This window comes from Mirounga angustirostris, unplaced genomic scaffold (genome assembly GCF_029215605.1).
Source record: "Mirounga angustirostris isolate CCGP_5_RB_7025 unplaced genomic scaffold, mMirAng1.0.hap1 SCAF_11, whole genome shotgun sequence".
Classification (NCBI taxonomy): domain Eukaryota; kingdom Metazoa; phylum Chordata; class Mammalia; order Carnivora; family Phocidae; genus Mirounga; species Mirounga angustirostris.
In genome coordinates, this window is record NW_026991719.1 from 41243954 (window position 1) to 41249830 (window position 5877).

Consider the following 5877-nt stretch of genomic DNA (forward strand, 5'->3'; position numbering starts at 1 on the left):
CCCACATTCCAAGGACAGGGGGAGGGGGTAAGGAGCCTCCAACTGCCCAGGCCCTGCAGACGGGTCGACTGGCAGTCGTGTCTCTTCCATGACTTTCCCCAACAGACTGGGAGAAAATATTTGCAAAAAACATATCTGATAAAGGACTGCTATCCAAAGAATACAATCTCAACAGTAAGAAAAGGAACATCCTGATTAAAACATGGGCAAAAGATCTGAACAGACAGCTCACCAGTGAAGACATGCATAGCCAATCAGTGTATGAAACGATGCTCCACATCACGCGTCATGAGAGAATTGCAAATGAATACAACGAGATCCCACTGCACACCTATTAGAATGCTGAAAATCCAGAACACTGACAACACCAAATGCTGGCGAGGATGTGGAACAATGGGAACTTTCATTCTTTGCTGGTGGGAATGCAAAATGGGACAGCCGTTCTGAAAGACAGTTATTCAATTCAGTGGTGGATATATGTCATTATACATTTCTCTAAACCCATAGAATGTACAACGTCAATAGTGAGCCCTAATATAAACCATGGACTTGGGGTGATAATGATGTGTCCATGTAGGTTCATTGATTGGAACATATACCACTCCAGTGGGGGCATGTTGACAGTGAGAGAGGCTCTGTGTGTTGGGGGGGGGCAGGGACAGGAGGGTATATGGGAATTCTCTGTGCTTTCTCCTCAGTTTTACTGTGAACCTAAAACTTCGTTAAAAAAATAAAGTCTATTAAAAATGTATATAGCGGGCGCCTGGGTGGCTCAGTTGGTTGAGCGACTGCCTTCGGCTCAGGTCATGATCCTGGAGTCCCGGGATCGAGTCCCGCATCGGGCTCCCTGCTCAGCAGGGAGCCTGCTTCTCCCTCTGACCCTCCTCCCTCTCATGCTCTCTCTCTATCATTCTCTCTCTCTCTTAATAAATAAAAATCCTTAAAAAATTTTTAAAAAATGTATATAGCGGGGTGCCTGGGTGGCTCAGTCGGTTAAACGTCTGCCTTTGGCTCAGGTCATGATCCCAGGGTCCTGGGATCGAGCCCCATATCGGGCTCCCTGCTCGGTGAGGAGCCTGCTTCTCTCCCTCTGCTGCTCCCGCTGCTTATGCTTGCTCTCTCTTTCTCTCTCTGTCAAATAAATAAATAAACTCTTTAAAAAATAAAATAAAAATATATACAGCATCTTCAATAGCTGCCAAAAATACAAGAACCTATAAATAAATCTGGGAAGAATCATAAAAATAATTGTAGCGGTTACTGTGTACCCTGCACGATACCAAGTCCATTATATACATATTTAATCCTTTTTGTTTGTTTGTTTGTTTAAGATTTTATTTATTTATTTGAGAGAGAGAATGAGATAGAACGAGCATGAGAGGGGGGAGGGTCAGAGGGAGAAGCAGACTCCCTGCTGAGCAGGGAGCCTGACGCGGGACTCCATCCCGGGACTCCAGGATCATGACCTGAGCCGAAGGCAGTTGCTTAACCAACTGAGCCACCCAGGCGCCCCTACATATCTAATCCTTAATGCAGTCCCATGACATAAGTAATGTTGTTATCCCTGATTTGCAGATGAGCGTGCTATAGCACTGAAAGTTTAAGTAACTCTCCCACAGTCAAACACCTGAGCAGAGTCAAGATCTTGACTCATGCAGCTGTCTCCAGAATCAACTTTTATGGCCAAATTATGACATTTTATGGAAAGACAGAAAAGGAGACCAAAATAAATGAAGAGTAACACCACATTCATCCACAGGAAGACTCAACATCAATCAATAAGATGCTGAGTCACCAAATTAATCTTATATTCAATGCACTTTCAGGCAAAACCTTAAAAAGTTTGCCTGAGGACATTTCAGGCTCTTTCCATAGTTTTTGTATCCTTCGGGTAAATAGAATGATGAATGGATAACGAAGAAGTGGTATGTATATGTATATATAATGGAATATTATTCAGCCATCAAAAAGAATGAAATCTTGCCATTTGCAGTGACGTGGATGGAGCTAGAGTAGAATGTTAAGTGAAAGAAGTCTGTCAGAGAAAGACAGACACCATATGATTTCACTCACATGTGGAATTTAAGAAACAAAACAGATGAATATAGAGGGGAAAAAAAGAGAGGCAAACCAGGAAACAGACTCGTAAGGATAGAGAGCACATTGAGGGTTGCTGGAGGGGAGGTGGGCAGGGTATGGGGGAAATGGGTGATGGGGATTAAGGAGGGCATTTGTTGGGGCGCCTGGGTGGCTCAGTCGTTAAGCATCTGCCTTCGGCTCAGGTCATGATCCCAGGGTCCTGGGATCGAGCCCCGCATTGGGCTCCCTGCTCCGCGGGAAGCCTGCTTCTCCCTCCCCCACTCCCCCTGCTTGTGTTCCCTCTCTCGCTGTGTCTCTCTCTGTCAAATAAATAAATAAAATCTTTAAAAAAAAAAAAAAAGGAGGGCATTTGTTGGAATGAACACTGTACGTAAATGATGAATCACTAAATTCCACCCCTGAAACTAATATTACACTATCCATTAACTAACTGGAATTTAAATAACAACATGAAAAACAAAAAAAGTTTCCCGAGAAACGTCACAAGCAGATTTTAAAATTTACATGGAAGTGTACTGGCCTCAGACACTCTTTTTTTTTTTTTTAAGATTTTATTTATTTATTCATGAGAGACACAGAGAGAGAGGCAGAGGGAGAAGCAGGCTCCCAAGGAGCAGGGAGCCCGATGCGGGGCTCGATCCCAGGACCCTGGGATCATGACCTGAGCCGAAGGCAGATGCTTAATGACTGAGCCACCCAGGCGCCCGGCCTCAGACACTCTTAAAAAAAGAATGAGATGGGGAAATTGCCCAACAGATTTCAAGATTATAAACATGCAATAACCAAGGCAGTGTGATAGTGTTGAAAGGAAGCACAAACATCCCAAATAAAGGACCGTGCCCAGAAACAGAACTGTCGAGAGCCATTTGACTTAGGACAGAGCCAGACAGCAGATTGGTGGCGAAAGAATGGATATCTTAATTAACAGCTGGGATAATCAGGTATCCATATGAGGGGGCAACATATGAATAGATCCTTACTTCACACTTTACACGCAAATCAGTTGTAGAGGGATTGAAACATAAATGTGAAACCCAAAACTTTAAAAATTAAAGTAGAAGTTGTAGGGGAATACCTTTATAAACTTAGGGTAAAAAAGAATTTATTTTCTTAAAAGACTTTATTTAGGAGCGCCTGAGTGGCTCAGTCGTTAAGTGTCTGCCTTCGGCTCAGGTCATGATCTCAGGGTCCTGGAATCGAGCCCCACATCAGGCTCCCTGCTCCGCGGGAAGCCTGCTTCTCCCTCTCCCACTCCCCCTGCTTGTGTTCCCTCTCTTGCTGTGTCTCTCTCTGCCAAATAAATAAATAAAATCTTTTTTAAAAATCTTAAAAAAAATCAATACTGCAATTAAAAAATGAATAATACAGGGGCACCCGGGTGGCTCAGTAAGTTAAGCGTCTGCCTTGGGCTCAGGTCATGGTCTTGGGGTCCTGGGATTGAGCCCCGAGTTGGGTTCCCTGCTCAGTGGGGAGTCTGCTTCTCCCTCTGCCCCTCCCCCCACACTTATGCTCTCTCTCTCTCAAATAAATAAATAAAATCTTTAAAAAAATGAATAATACAACCTGTGGGGTGTCATTTGTACTAAAACCAAGAAAGGCGTAATCTCCAGGAAATATGTTGAGAAGAATAAGGCACACTGCGTAAGAACGCATGCACTGACATCATTTACATGAAGTTTAAATACTTGCAGAAATACTTTAAGTTCAGAGATTTTTCTTAAAGATTATTTATTTATTTATTTATTTATTTATTTATTTATTTATTTGAGAGAGAGTGAGCCAGAGAGAGAGAGAGCATGAACGGGGGGAAGGGACAGAGGGAGAGGGAGAAGCAGGCTTCCCGTGGAGCAGGGAGCCCGATGCGGGGCTCGATCCCAGGACCCTGGGATCATGACCTTAGCGGAAGGCAGACGCTTAACGACTGAGCCACCCAGGCGTCCCGAGTTCAAGGATTCATACATATTTTGTAAAAATGTTTAAAAAAAAAAAGGAATGCAGAAAAGCAGTAACTATGTGAGTTAAGTCTGTTCTTCGGAATGTGCTCCCCAGGCAGATGTCCAGGAAGGGGTATGGCAATCTCCAATGGAGTCAGTCCCTTGTGAACCCCCAGCCCTGGCAGCCCCAGGTTCCTTAGGGTTTTTGTCATGGGCTGCCCAGGAAGGCCCAGAGATGGACAATGTGGAGCCACGTTGACCTCACTGGGAGCAAAGGGGCCTGGGTGACCCCAGCCTATGCTTTGCTCCTTTCTGTCCTCCCCCATTCTCTCCCCATCCAACCCAGGAGAACCACTTGCTGCATCTTTGGGGCACCCTCTCCTGATCCGGGATTCCCCAGGAGCTGCAGGACTTTGGCCAAATCCTTGAGCTGGTCTCTTCATTTCAAAACAAATGCCACATGCAAAAGAATGGAATTAGGCCCCTATCTTACACCATCCATGAAAACCAACTCAAAATGGATTAAAGACTTAAACGGAAGACGTGGAACTGTAGAATTCCTCAAAGAAGATGTAGAGGAGAGGCTCCTTGACATTGGTGTTGGTAACGATTTCCTAGATTTGATACCAAAAGCACAGGCAAGACTAAAAGGCTTCTGCACAGCAAAGGAAACAATCAGCAGAGTGAAAAGGCAGCCTATGGAATGGGCGAAAATATTTGCAAACCATCTATTTGATAAGGGGTTCATATCCAAAATCTATAAGAATTTAAAGAAAGGGGGGCACCTGGGTGACTCAGTCAGTTAAGCGCCTGCTTTTGTCTCAGGTCATGATCTCAGGGTCCTGGGATCGAGTCCCATGTTGGGCTCATCAGGGAGTCTGCTTCTCCCTCTCTGCCCCTTGCCGCCCCCCCAGCTCGTGCTCGTGTGTGTGTGTCTCTCGCTCACTCGCTCTTGCTCCCTCTCAAATAAATGAACAAAATCTTAAAAAATAAAAGAATTTCAAAAAAAATAAAAGAATTTCCTACAATTCAATAGCAAAAAATCCAAATAACCCAATGTAAAAATGGGCAGGACTTGAACAGACATTTGTCTAAAGACATACAAATGGCCAACGGGTGCATGAAAAGATGCTCAACATCACTAATCATCAGGGAAATGCAAATCAAAACTGCAATAAGATATCACTTCACACACATACTTACCTGGCAGGGGAGATACTATGATCACAAAGGTGGTTTTCCCAGGGCGACGCTTATCCATTGCACTCCGGATGTGCTGACCCCTGCGATTTCCCCAAATGTGGGAAACTCGACTGCATAATTTGTGGTAGTGGGGGACTGCGTTTGCGCTTTCAAAAAAAAAAAAAAAGATATCACTTCACACTTGTCAGGATGACTGTTATAAAAAAAATAACAAGTATTAGTGAGGATGTGGAGAAGTTGGAACCTTTGTGCACTGTTGGTAGGAATGTAAATTGGTGTAGCCATTCTGGAAACCAGTATGGAGGTTCTTCAAAAAATTAAAAATAGAACTACCATATGATCCAGCAATCCCACTTCTGGGTATTTATCCAAAAGAATGGAAATCAGGATCTTGAAGACATTTCTGCACTCCCATGTTCATTGCAGCATTAGTCACAATAGCCAAGTTATGGATACAACCTAAATGTCCATGGACAGATGAGTGCATAAAGAAAATGTGGTATCAGTGGGTAGTTTTGGGGCGCCTGCATGGCTCAGTCAGTTAAGTGTCTGCCTTTGGCTCTGGTCATGATCCCGGGGTCCTGGGATGGAGCCCCACATCGGGCTCCCTGCTCAGCGGAGAGCCTGCTTCTCCCTCTCT

At 44.3% G+C, this 5877-nt stretch overlaps 1 non-coding gene across 1 annotated transcript; it reads left to right on the forward strand.

Moving 5' to 3' along the window:
• Positions 1 to 5229: 5229 nt before the first annotated feature.
• On the forward strand, positions 5230 to 5389 carry LOC123851788 (U1 spliceosomal RNA). The gene has a single exon (XR_006792712.1). It is a non-coding gene; the product is annotated as a U1 spliceosomal RNA (small nuclear RNA).
• Positions 5390 to 5877: the final 488 nt, after the last annotated feature.